General features: G+C 35.6%; 1 protein-coding gene across 1 annotated transcript in view; it reads right to left on the bottom strand.

Annotated features, from left to right (window-relative positions):
- Positions 1-1,784, bottom strand: part of MDM4 (MDM4 regulator of p53) — a 92,853-nt gene extending 91,069 nt beyond the window's left edge. Inside the window, exon 1 of the mRNA XM_074308917.1 lies at positions 1,766-1,784. The gene's annotated coding sequence lies outside the window, so the exon portion shown is untranslated. The remainder of the gene's footprint in view (positions 1-1,765) is intronic.
- Between the last annotated feature and the right edge of the window lie 11,006 nt (positions 1,785-12,790).

The following is a 12,790-nucleotide window of genomic DNA, read 5'->3' as shown; positions in this document are numbered from 1 at the left end:
CCTTTTTTTTTGTTTGTTTGTTTGTTTGCTTGCTTTCCCTTTTTGTGTGTGTGTGTTTTTGGTTTTTTTTTCTCTTTTGGTCTTATTTTTCTTGTACTACATGACAAATGACAGAAATATGTTTAAAAAGACCTTACATGTTTAACCTCTATCAGATTGTTTGCTGTGTTGAGGAGGGGAGAGGTAAGGGAAGGAGAGGGAACAATTTAGAACACAAAGTCTTACAAAAATGAACTCTGGAAATTATGTATATTTGGAAAAATAAAATACTATTGAGAAAAAAAAAGTTTGTGTATTTAACCTTGTAAATGTTAATGTAAAATGTAATGTAAAAATTTTAAAAATGTAAATTTTTTTCATGCTTCTTTGAATTCTTCATGTGTATCATTTCTTATTCAAATAAGAATTGCTTATACATTTAAAAAATTAGCATCCATTTTTTAGATTCTTCCATAAATTCTTGTCTCACTGATGGTGATCTCACCAATACAGATTTTAACCTGTCCAGGCTTTCTTGAAATGTGATTCTTGTTCATGTCTCCCTAATTCCTTCTTAAACCTTCTTCCCCAACTAATGGATTGTTTTTGTTTCTTTTCTTTTTTAAATAAAATTTTACTAACAACTTTTGGTTTTATACTACCCAAATTCCCCTGCTATGTTCCTGCCCCTCTTTCTATTTCTTTAAAATTTTTTTTTTGTTTGTTTTGTGACTACTATCCTAGTAATCACTGGGCAGGTGTGTGATCTCAGGGACAGATCTAAGTTCCAAAAACTGAGGTCTAGGGCAAAGTTTTTGAAAGGCATTTGAAATATTTCATACATTGGCAGAAACTAGGCATTGACCCACACCTAACATCATATAACAAGATAAGGTCGAAATGGGTTCATGATTTGGACATAAAGAGTGATATTATAAACAAATTAGAAGAACATAGGATAGTTTACCTCTTAGATCTGTGGAGAAAGAATTTGTGACCAAAGGAGAACTGGAACTCATTACTGAACACCAGATAGATAATTTTGATTATATTAAGTTAAAAGGTTTCTGTACAAGCAAAACTAATGCAGATAAGATTAAAAGGGAAGCAACAAATTGGGGGGAAAAAAAAAAAATATATATATATATATATATATATTTATATTTAAGAGTTCTGATAAAGACCCCATTTCTAAAATAGCTAAAGAATTTACTCAAATTTATAAGAATTCAAGCCATTCTCCAATTGATAAATGAGCAAAGGATATGAACAATTTTCAAATGAAGAAATTAAAACCGTTTCTAGCCATATGAAAAGGTGCTCCAAATCATTATTGATCAGAAAAATGCAAATTTAAGATAACTCTGAGATACCACTATACACCTCTCAGATTGGCTAAGATAACAGGAAGGGATGATGAATGTTGGAGGGGATGTGGGAAAACTGAGACATTGATACATTGTTGGTGGAGTTGTGAACGGATCCAACCATTCAGGAGAGCAGTTTGAAACTCTACTCAAAAAGTTATCAAACTGTGCACCCTTTGACCCAGCAGTGTTTCTACTGGGCTTATATCCCAAAGAAATCATAAAGGAAGGAAAGGGATCCACATGTGCAAAAATCTTTGTGGCACCCCTCTTTATAGTGGCCAGAAACTGGAAACTGAGTGGATGGCTATCTTCTGGAGAATGGCTGAATAAGTTATGGTATATGAATGTTATGAAATACTATCGATCTATAAGAAATGATCAGGAGGACGATTTCAGAGAGACCTGGAGAGACTTACATGAACTGATGCTGAGTGAATGAACAGAACCAGGAGATCACTGTACACAGCAACAACAACACTATAAGAAGATCAACTCTGATGGACGGGGCTCTCTTCAACAATGAGATGATTCAGGACAGTTCCAATGATCTTGTGATGAAGAGAGTCATCTAAAACCAGAGAGAGGATAATGGGAATTGAGTGTGGATCACAACATAGCATTCTCACTCATTTGTTTGCTTGCATTGTGTTTTCTTACTCATTTTCTTTTCTTTTTGATCTGATTTTTTTTATGCAGTAAGATAATTGTATAAATATGTTTATATATATTGGATTTAACATATGTAACACATATTGGATTGCTTGTCATCTAGGGAAAGGGGTGGGGGGAAGGAGGGGAAATTTTGGAACCCAAGGTTTTGCAAGGGTCAATGTAGAAAAATTAGCATATGTTCTGTCAATAAAAAGCTTTCTAAAAAAAGGAAATATTTCATACATTTAATCATTCATTTAATGAACATTGATTAATCTATACTTAGTATAAAAAATATAACATATGCTTGCTGCCATCAGAGAGCATACAATGTTGGGCACTGGGGTCACAGCCACCCCCCCTTCCCTGCCATAAGGACTGGGAGAACTGAGTCAGGAAAAACCTTGTAGCTCAGATCACTTTTACATATCGTTGTTTCATAAACTCCAGGTGCCTCATCTCAATCCTTGCTGGCATAATTCCCCCTCTGTTTGAGTATTACCCCTCACCTTGTATTGCCCCTCACCTTGCTATCTCCTGCCCTGGACCTTTTTATCTTGACCCCTACCCTGTCAGGATTATGTTATGATCCTTTCTTGGAATTATGGTTTTGCTGTTCACCCAGTGTCCTCACCCCCTTTATCTGCCTTTGTTTTCCCTATAAGATTGTATACTCAGGTTATGTATTCTATTTGCAAACCCTAGTAAGCTAAAATTTTATATAAGTTCCCTGCCTCAGTTTATCTGCACCAAATGCTTTGGACATGAGTCCCATTCAGTCGACTAGACCAAATTCTCCACATTAAAGATTAAAAACCAATCATTGTCTGCTTCAGTTTCTCGAGTATTACAACAGTATCATGGGGAAATGAAGTATATACACAAATCTATAATATAAAATTGGATGAGATAGATAAATGCTTCAAGAAAGATGAATATTTTTTGCTATAGAAGTGTAGGAATAAAAAGCTGTTTACACAGCTGAACACAATCTTAACTTCAATTATATCTCTAATAGGTCTTTACCTCATAGATCAAACAAAAAGGTGAGAGGCCCTGATGTACAAAAATATTCACAGCAGCTATGTTTATAGTTGCAGAGAACTGGAAACTAAGGGATGCCCATCAATTAGGGAATGGCTTGACAAGTTATGGCATATAAATGTAAGAGAATACTGTTGTGCTGTAAGAAATATTGAAAGGAATAGATCCAGAGATGACTGGGGAAATTTGTAAGAACTGATGCAGAGTGATGTGAGCAGAACCAGAACAGTTTATAGAATAGTAACAATATTTTAAAATTTTTGTAAAATTAAATTTTACTTTTATTTTCAAAAATCAGCCTTCTCTCTCACTTCTCTTTCCTTTACCCTTCCTTAACCTTCACTGAGAAAGAAAGAATGTGCATTGAAGCAAAACAAAATTTCTTATTTGCCACATCTAAAAATAAATGTCTCAGTTTGTGCTCTCAGTGCCTCTTTTGTCAGGAGATGGACAGTATATTTTAATCAGTTTCCAAGTTTTTTTTATATATATATATTATATATATATATATACGTATACATTATTTATATTAACACACATTTTATAAACACATATCAGACTTCTCTGAATCTATTTCCTTTAACATTTCTTTTTTTTAAAGTTTATTTTCAAAACATATGCATAGTTTTTAACATTCACCCTTGTAAAACCTTATGTCCCCAAATTTTTTTCTCCTTCCCTTTTCCCCACCCTTACTCTAGATGATAAGTAATTCCTTCAATATTTCTTATAACACTACATATGCTTACATACATACACACACATTTATATTTTACATTTATTTATATATTTTACCCTTTTTTGTTTTAATCTCATGAATGTTCAAAACTATCTTTATATTTAATTGGGAAAATAAAACACTATTGAGATAAATAAAAGAGTAAATACATGTATCATCTTATCATATTTGAATATGAGCAGTTTATCCTTGTTCAATCCTTTATCATTGTCCCATTCATGTTGACCTTTGTTTCTCTTCACTTCTATGCTTGGATTTCAGAATTTCTTTTTTTTTTTTTTTTTTTTTTTTTGGATAGGGTTTCAAATTTTCTCTGAAGCTCTGGTATTTTTACCAGTAATATTTAAGGTCCTTGATTTCACTAAAGATTCATTTTTCTCCCCTACAGCTTTAAACTTAAGTTTTGCTATGCAAAATTTTTTTGTCTGTAAGCTTTTTGCATATCCTTTTGCTATGCAAAATTTTTTTGTCTGTAAGCTTTTTGCATATCCTTTGCCTTTTGGAATAACATATTCCCCAGTGCTTTATAGTAGTGGTTCCTAAATGATGGATGATCTTGACTTTGGCTCCTCTACTTGAATTCTTTTTATTTTGACTGCTAACAGAATTTTTTTTTTTTTTTAACTGTAATTTCTAGATTTTGGCTTTATTGTTCCTGGGAGTTTTCCTTTTAGGAAGTCAACAGTGGATTCTGTCTATTTCCATTTTCCTTTCTGGTTCTAAGAAATTTGGTAATTTTAAGATTTCTTGAAATGGGATTTTTTTTTTTTTTGATTATGAGTTTCATATGGTTTAATGATCCCAAAATTTTCTTTCTTCTGTCTGTTTTCCAGGCCAATTGTTTTTGTTATGAGATACCTTACTTTTTTTCCTCCCAGCCTTTTTGACTTTTGGAATTTCTTATTGTCTCACGGCTTTTTCTTTTCTTTTTTTTTAGTTGACAAACTTTTTATTTAGTGTTACAAAAATATTTAGTCAATGTTATCATCCAACTGCTTAGATTCTTTTTTTTTTTTTTTGCTTCCTTCATTTTCCTCACCTGGGACAGCTGTGCTAGCAGGAGCAGTACCACCAGCTGCTGGAACAGGTCCACCAACTGTTAAGTTGCAGATAAGACTTCTAATGTTAACTTTGCAAATAATTCAGACCAGAATGGTTCAACATTTACACCTGCTGTTTTAATGAAGACATTAATTTTATCCTCCATGACCATAATCTCATGGTCGTGAAGGATGAGGGCAGAGAAGATGCAAGGGAGCTCAGACATGGACATTTCAGGAGATGAATGAGGAGAAACTTGTTAGTAGTGAAGCTGTGGAGAGCTGAAGTGAGGGTTCATCTAAAGCTTCCAAAGAACAAGCACCTTACAGACAACTGAAGAGAATTTTGACTCGACTTCTTTTTGATTTATTCAAATTTTCAGGGAGTTTGTTGCACAGTTTTACACTCCTTAACCAATCTATTAATTCCCTTTCTATTTCTTCCATCGTTCTCATTTCTTTTCTAATTTTTTCCTTAAGTGTTCTCATTCCATTTATAAAAATGTTTAACTACTTTAAAAAATTCTCGCCTTAACTTTCCTAGGAATTCTAGTTGGGTTTGTGCTTGAACTGTTTTTTTTTTTTTTTCTCCTGAGGCAATGCTCGCAGATGTTTTGGAGTTATTCTCTTCTGCATCTGTGTCTTGAGTATCCCTAATACCACAGTAGATCATTATGGAGGGACTCCGTTATTTTGGTTGTCCATTCTTCTAGCCTGCTTCCTGACTTCAGACCTTAGAGTGGGTCTCTAAGGCATTTCTGGAAAGAAGGTCTGGAGTAAATCCAGTTCTTGGGTTTTGAGTTAGCAGAAAGAGTGGGGTAGATAAGTATTTATATAGTGCCTACTATCTGCCAATCACTGTGCTTTGAGCCTTACAAATAATATCTCATCTGATCCTTACAACAATCCTGTGAGGTAAGTGCTATTATTATCTCCATTATACAGTTGAGTAAATTAAGGCAAGTGATTTGCCCAGGGTTACACAGCTAGTGAGTCTCTGAAGTTACCTTTCAACTCAAATCTTTTCTTATCTTGGCTAAATCATCCAGCTGCCTCAGAAGGTTGTTATTTCAGATCTCAGGGACAGACTGAGTATTCTCAAAGGCCTTAATGTTTCCAAAGTGTTCTGATCCAGGGCAAAGGTTGAGTGCTACTGCCCTGGTGTGAACTCTGCAAGTTCCAGACCTGGTTTGGGTCTGAGCAAGAGTAAACTGCTGCTGGACTTTTTGTGGAAAGTTGTTGTGACTCACAGCATTAGCATTGGAAGCTCCTCTTTGGCCCAGGATTCTCAGCCTGATTATCCTTCTGTAGGCTAGGCTAGAAGTTGTGAGACCCTGTTTTGCCCTTGAGGTCTTGGCCATAATTACTGTTGGTTTGAGAACTTCCTTCTTTTTCAGTACTTCACCTGGGATTTTCCTTGGCTGAGTCCACTACAGTTTGTGGGGTTCCTTTCTCATTCTGTCCTGGATCCTCCACATGGAACTGGGTAGTGGGTACTTGTGGCTGTCTCAGTAATTTGGTTCTGCAGATACCCAGAAATGGGTCTCCTCTTGCCCTGTGGTTAGAGTTTCTTCCTGGGCACTAAAGTATTCTCCTGATCACTGTGCTCCCAGATTGATCCCAATTCCCAGTGCTGTTCCAGATCTCCCAGTGTGTCTAGGTTGGACTTTTTCTGGATTTCCCTTCAGGTTTCAGCTAGTGCATTTTCTAGATGTAGTAGGAGAAGGCTGTGGAAAGTCCACTATTTTGCTTCCTATTACTTCAGTTGTTTATAGAAGTGATAAACTATAAACAACATAGTAAAGACAAGCAGCTTTCAAAGATTTAAGTCAAATCAATAAGCATTTATTAAGCACTTATTATGTGCTGATCAATGCAATGACCAACTACAATTCTGGAAGACAGCTGATGGGTTGAAGATGCAGGGATATGGCCAACAAAAGAATTCTTTTTTTGATTCTTAGGTTATGCAAATTTGCTAGAGGATTTAAAATTTTTTTTTCTCCAGTTGAATCACTTCCATTTGAATTATTTTAGGAAGATTCTGAAGATCACCTGGATGGATAAGATACCAGAGACCAACATCCTTTTTTGAACTAAATTACCAAGCATTCCAACTCTACTGCAGAGAGTTGGGCATGTTGTTTGAATGCCAAATGTACATTTGCCACCCCCCCAAAAAAAATTATTTTATGGAGAACTCACACAGGACAAGTGCTCACAAGATGGTTAGAAAAAGCAATACAAATTCACTCTCAAGGTCTCTCAAGAACTTTAGAGTTGATTGTATGATTGGGATACACTGGCACAGGACCACCCAGCATTCATCAGAGAAGGCATGTTCTATGAACAAAGCAGAATTGAATTAGCTGGGAAGAAACACAAGATGTGCAAAGTTAAGATGGTCCACCCCAAATGTTCACAGAGACTATTTGTGTCGCACCTGTAGTACAGTTACTAGCTCTTATTGCTCTGAGCCACAGTTGGATACTGTTACAAAGTATCTGGACTCTTAATAAAATGTCATTTTGGTCCTTTTCCAGGACAAAAACCAATAATTGGGAGGTGGGAGGGAGAGAAATTAAATACTTATTAATCAAAACAAAAAGAGAATAGCAAAGGAAAAGATAAAATAAAGCAAAACATCAACAAACAAACAAGAAAGAAATACAGGGAAGATTGCATATTCAATAATACAGGGATTTGAATAATGAAAATTAAACTAGGGCTCCAGTTCATTTGTATAAGATATTCCTCATTAATGGAAATTGGTTAATCAATTCAGCCCCTCTGGTGGCCTTGGAGTAATCATTTTCTACCAAGGAGGAGAATCTTATGCAAACAGCCTTAAACTCTGGGTTTCAAAAATCTTAGAAATGGAAAGGAATTTAAGAACCATTTAGTTCAAGCATTCATAGGAATCTTTTCTCCAGCATTTACCTCTAAGGGTCCTTCTAGCTATAAATTTTATGAGCCTATTCGTTTTGACAGATGCTCACGAAGCCTCTTCTTGGAATATTTCCAGTAACTCAAGAGTTCATTAAGCTCTTAAGACAGTCCATTCCATTTTGGGGACATGTTGGGTTTCTAAAAAATTCTTAGTGATATACTTCCCTGTAAACTATTCACTGGCCCAGGTTTGGCCCTATCATGTCAAAGGGAATGAGTCTTCTCTTTCACACAAAAGACCTTCAAGATCTGAGGACAGCCATCAGATAAAGGAGAACCCCTTAGAATAAACATTTCTGGTTTCTCTGACTGCTCCTCAAGCATCTCTAGCTGATCAATGTCCCTCCTCAAGTTCAGTGTGCTGAAGCAGAACAGATATGATCAAACCAACATGGCATATAGCTCCTAGCACAGGTATATCCAATTCCTCTTGATTCAGCTTAAGTTGCATCAAAGAACTGTGCTGGGTCAACTTCAAGTACTTGTATAATCTATATTTTTAACCTAATCTAATTTACATTTATCCTTATTTTAGCAATGCTGAGGAAGAAAAGAAGGAAATAAGCTTTTATATAGCATCTACTATGTTACTGCTAAAATTCTTTCTTTTCTTGAATTTTTTTTTTTAATTATAGCTTTTTATTTACAAAACATATGCATGGGTAATTTTTCAACATTGAGCTAAACTTCTTTCTTCAACATCACCCCTTAAACGCAAATCATTCTGTTTCTCATTGATTGGCCAATAATTGGTCCTAGGCCAAGCCTAGTTGGTCTTTGTTTGGGCTCTGATTGGCTCAGAGTGAAGGTAAATAGCAATTGTTTTTGTTTTGGCTAAAAACCCCTAGGGTCTACCATTTCAGAATTGATAGTTTTTGTTTTTGTTTTTATTAGATAAAAGAGGCTTTTTTTTTTTTTTTTTTTTTTTTTTGCCTCAATTTTAAGCACTGAATGAGCTTTGCCTCAGTTAAACTGAGACCTGTTAAAGACCCCACTGCATCCAGGGCCATCTCCAATCATCTTGATCTATATCTGGCCACTGGATTCAGATGGCTCTGGAGGGGAAAGTGAGGCAGGTGACTTTGCAAAGCCTTCCCTCACTTCAATCCAATTCACTTCCATGCATCACCTCCCTGATGTGATTTTGATCTTTGAGAATAATGCGAACAACCATCGCATGGCAGGCACTGTGCTAAATGCTTTACAAATATTGTCTCATTTAATTTTCAAAATATTCCTGGGAGGTAGGTGCTATTATTATCATCCCCATTTTACAGATAAAAATACTGGGGCAGGGAGAAATTAAGTGACTTGCCCAGAATCATACAGCGATAAGTATCTGAAGTCAGATTTCAACTCCCAACTTCCTGACCTCAGACCCTACAATCTATTTTGTCATGAAGCTATTTCAAACAAGACTATTTAAAAAGTACTTTGATTTTATTTTCCCTGTTCTTCTCCCAACCTAGTCTTAATGCTCTCATTGCCACCCTTTACAAGGATTGCAGATTAATTTTCTCTCTGCCCAGATTTGATCATATCCCACCTAATAGGATGCATCACATCTTCCCTACTCTTGGAATACCTTCTTCCCTCTATCCCTCACCTCTTCACTTTCTGGATGACCTCTAGTTTGTTTCTTTATCTCTATCTATTGAATCTTACCATCCTCCAAGAGCAAATCATATCTCTTCCATGAACCTTTCCTAATTATTCCCTTTGCCCCAACTTGTTTCCTTGTTTTCACAAAAGGTACTCTTTTACTTATAAAAAATGAATATGCCATGCTTGATTCTGTATTCTCTTTACTAGCATTTGTATAATCAATGCAACTTTAAGTATGGGAGAGCTGACAATCATTTGTCATTTTTTGAGTCTCAGAAGGATCAGTTATTTTCCATTTCTTTTTGAGGCTAAGTGACTTGATTTTTGTTACATAGCCAGTCATATGAGTGGCCAGTTTGGAATGCAAGACAGCTCATCCAAAACCAGCATTCTTTTCACTATTACATGCTGTCTCTCAGGGACAAACCTTTAAAGGACCCACATTTTACTGGGGAATAGGAAATACAACATGTACATAGGTAAGTATGACACAAGATAGTGTGTGATGAGGGCAGATACAAAATCCAGACAAAACATGAAAAGGGAAAAAAAAATTTTAAGCTGTGGGCATTAGGGAAGTTTCATGGAAGAAAGTGGAATGGAGTGGAGCTTTGGAGAAGTACATGTCAGGTATACAGGGATGGATGGGCTAGCTGAATGCACTGAACTCAGCACAAATTGGTCTGAGAACATCTGATAGTCTAGTTTTGAATGTAGAAGGCACGAAAATGATTTAAGTATGAGAAAATATGATATTGGAGGGCTTGAAATATTAATACATTAAAGTTTATATTTTATAATATGGGCAATGGAAAGCCAGATTTTTGAGCAGGGAAGTGACATGATCAGACTTATATTTCATAAAGTTTATTTTAGAAAGCTTTGTGAAAGATGTTCTGGATAGGGTACAAATAGAAAAAGACAGAGAAATAGTTAGGTTATCATAATAGTTCAGATGAGAGGAGAGAAGAACTTGAAACCCAGGGGGAATAATGTAAATAGAGAGGGACTAGATATTCAACAGGATTTGATAATTAACTTGTGTGAGAGGGGGAGGGGGGAGAAATGAAAGAGAAAAAAATAATTAAAAATGACCCTTAATTAAATCACAACCTGTGTGAGAGTCTATATGAACATTGTCAGTCAACAAGCATTTATTAAGTATCTATTATGTCTCAAGCAATGTGCTAAGCACTAGGATTCTAAATAAAGGCAAAAGACAATTCTGTTTTTTGTTTGTTTGTTTTTTTCAGAAACTGCAAACCACTATGAACAAACAAGATATATAAGATAAAATGGAGATAATCAAGATAGGGAAGGCATTAAGGACGTTAAGTTAGATTAAAAAGGGCCTCTTGGCGAAGGTATTTTAGTTGGGACTTGAAGGAACTTAGAGAAGCCAGGAGGTGGAGACAAAAGAGGGAAAGCATTCTAGGGATGAGGGATATTTAGAGATGTCATTTATCTTTAAATCTGCCCTAGGGCCTACCTAGCACATTGCTGTTCGTACAGCAGGCATCTAATACTTGAGTAATAAATTAAATTGGCTTTGACCCATTATGCCAGTTTAGGGGACCATTTTTGATTCTATAGCACCTTCCCAACTTATAGGTTCAGTTCAATGTAACAGGCAAAGAACTGAGAACTGAATCTATTTCTCAGGACAGAAACATAATGTTTATGTCTGAAATGGAAATTAATTAGAATCAGAATAGGATGGATGACATAAGCCATTTGAAAAAGTGAAGATGAAACTTTTTGTCTATCTCCTGACAGAAGTGATAGACTACAAATATATATATATATATATATATATATATATATATATATATATATATATATATATATATATATATATATATATTACACAATCACTGAGAATTTATTTCGTCTGACTACATATAGCTGTTATCAAAGATTTTTTTTTCCTTTGTTTTTCATTTGGGGGAATGGGAAGAAGAATAATTTAATAATTTTTTAAAAATTAAATAAAAAAGGAAAAAAAAAACCTCAAGAACTCTGATCAAAGCAATGACCAACTACATACAGTTCCAAAAGACTCATGAAAAAACATGTTGCCTATCTCCTGACAAGATGTGATAGATTCAGTTTGAGATACATTTTTTGGACAGGTCCAATGTGAGAATTTTCTTTGCTTCACTTATTTACATTTAATTAACTATGAAGATTTTATGTTTTATATTAATTATAAAAGTTTTATTTTTGTTTTCTTTTAAATGGGAGGGACAAAAATAAATGATAGTTGTAAGATAAAATAAAATGGGGGCAAGTATAGGAATAGCAAGTTGTGATAGTTTGCAGTTTTAATCGAAATCATCTTTGAAAAACCATATTATGTTATTTATTATATAAATTTAAAAATTATAAGTGCTTTACACATATAAAAAGACATGTTCCAAAATGACTTTTTCTGATTCATGCTGACCACATGGCCCTGACTCAGTACTGGGCTTGGCTCTTCGAAAAGACAAGGAAGAAAGATAGGGATTTTATTGAATAAAGAAGAATTGATGGCTTAGTGGGTTATTTAAAAAATAGCTTCCCTCAGCTTTAAGTTTCTTCCCTTCTGGCTATTGTTTCCAGACATCCCCTTGAGAAAGCTTTATATCTAATGTAGAGAGAAATAACATGTGAATATGTGATTTTATATAATAATTTATTCCCAGAGGAATGGGATGAGGTTTTAAAAAGCTGAAGAATGAAGAACAAAGTAACTCATGCTCAGCTCCCCTAGGCTAGGATCTGCTAGGACCAGGCTCAATTCTGCTCCTGTCCATGGCTCCCGGGTGGATGGGGTCCCCTTAAGACTGAGGTTCCCAAAGTTAAACCATCTCATTTGATCTTTACCCCAGCCCCATGAGCATGTTACTTCGGGTAGCCTGATCCTTCCTTACAGATGAAGAAAGTTAACCACAAGCCACACAGCCAGATATTGACATTGTCAGTTTCCAGCTTTTTGAGAGTAGGGGCCTTGGTTGTTGCTGTTCCCCTTTCTGTGCCCAGCAGGAATCACAGCAGACACATAATAATTGTTGACTGATACAAACACACCACATTTTGAGTTAGGAGAAAGATACTGATAGCTGGGGAGAAGAGGAAAAGCTTATTTTAGGAGATGGCACCTGAGCTGACCTTTGCAGAAGTGATGCACGACCTGCCCTTCCAGCTGCATGCAGGCAGATGGTTGTTAGGTTGATTAGCTGTTGAGCTGATGAGCTAGCACACTGAATATTGAACACTGCACTCCCATCTTCTGCAGGAGACCCCTTCTGATAACCTTTAAACTAGCTCCTTCCCTAGTGGATGATCTACAACCAAATCTGGTTTGAAGCATAATTGGTCGCAGTTGTGTCTCCCCCATTCGTCCAATTAGACTGAGAACAGGGATTATC

The sequence above is a fragment of the Sminthopsis crassicaudata genome, chromosome 4, assembly GCF_048593235.1.
Source record: "Sminthopsis crassicaudata isolate SCR6 chromosome 4, ASM4859323v1, whole genome shotgun sequence".
In the NCBI taxonomy this organism is placed as follows: domain Eukaryota; kingdom Metazoa; phylum Chordata; class Mammalia; order Dasyuromorphia; family Dasyuridae; genus Sminthopsis; species Sminthopsis crassicaudata.
The sequence above is the reverse complement of the archived record's forward strand: the minus strand, read 5'-3'. Positions and strand labels throughout refer to the sequence as shown.